The following is a 1,508-nucleotide window of genomic DNA, read 5'->3' as shown; positions in this document are numbered from 1 at the left end:
CAAGGAAGATTTAAGTAGTTGTGGGAAGAGAAATTTTTTTTGTCATGACAGATTAGAAGAGTTAAACGGGTAAAGGAAACATGAGCTCTTAGTGAGACAGAGGTCGCAAATACCTCTGAGTGAGATCGACTAAGCTCTCCAAGTCTAGAAGTACCTCTGAGTGAGCCATGCGATACTCTCCAAGTATAGATTTTACCTATTAAAAATAAATTTAAATCATTGCAATCCCATTTATTGTGTATGCACACACCTCCCATATATGTGTTAATCTTGTCGTGCTTCAATATTAGATTGCCGATTCAAAAGATTAATGATCAATCAAACCGATTACAACGACAGACATGAGATATGAGTTCAAGGAACTCAAAGTTTAGTTCAACAGTAAAGATATGATTCAACAAATAGGATTATTAAGTTGATGAAAACATCAAACAGCCTTCTTATTCCGTGAAATCAACATATGGTTAATTAAGCTGTCTTGTCTTACAAGAAATTAGATTTGTTTAGGGTAAATTTTGATTTCAGCTTTCAAGATTAAAACCAGATCTACTCAAAGATTCAATAAATAACGGGGAAATTACAAAATGTTATGTCAAAAACTAATTAACGGGGAAAGATAGAGCAAACTAAATCAAGACATAAAGGATACGAGACATCAGACAATAAATTGTCACAAGGATCAGGACAAAAGAAGAAGAAAGATAAAAAAAAAAGGACGAGAAGACAATGAAACATGGCTTCAGCAACAGGACATGTAAAAAAAACCCACATCCAATACCATACCAATACGAACACGAACACTTTGAAACAAATAGATCATGTGTTTATACACAAGTATAGCCAGTTCCTAGAAAATGAACGGTGTTTAGCCTTGATAAGATGTAAATAAATCAGAAACTGAGATTGCAATTTTGTTCCAGAGAAAGTAAAATTTAGCTCGAGATGGATACAAAACCAAGCATAATCAAGATGGGTCAAAAATCATATAAAAAGCAAAATCAAAATCCTTTTTAGTTTTTACACCAGCTACAACTCCCAGAAGCCTTCTTCTCATCTGTACCAATGGGGAAGGTCAAACCGAATTCACTAACTTGGGTTATCTATTGGGTCTTAAACTGCCTTACAAACATCTCTCTGCATTGTAGAATGTTTAAAAAATGTCAAAAGTCTTACTGCCTCGAGGGTCCCCCACAAGATTGTTGAGAATGGAACATCACGGGCAAGCTGTGCACCCAAGTCTATATAGAGAACACGATGGTTGTGCACTGTCATGGGAAAAAATGTTTATTGAAAGACCAAACAAAACAAAAACTCTGGCTCTTGGTGTCAATGTTCACACGCATGCATCTTTGGTTGTGATTGCTAGTTAAATGGTATGCCTAAGAGAGGGAAAACTCTACTTCATTATACATGCGCTAGAGATAATGACTTCAGGATATCAAATATTTTGGCATTCCCGTGGCTTGAGATGAAAGAAGAAGTAACTTACAGCTACTTTCAAAGTTATT

Source organism: Camelina sativa, chromosome 11 (assembly GCF_000633955.1).
Source record: "Camelina sativa cultivar DH55 chromosome 11, Cs, whole genome shotgun sequence".
In the NCBI taxonomy this organism is placed as follows: Eukaryota; Viridiplantae; Streptophyta; class Magnoliopsida; order Brassicales; family Brassicaceae; genus Camelina; species Camelina sativa.
The sequence above is the reverse complement of the archived record's forward strand: the minus strand, read 5'-3'. Positions refer to the sequence as shown.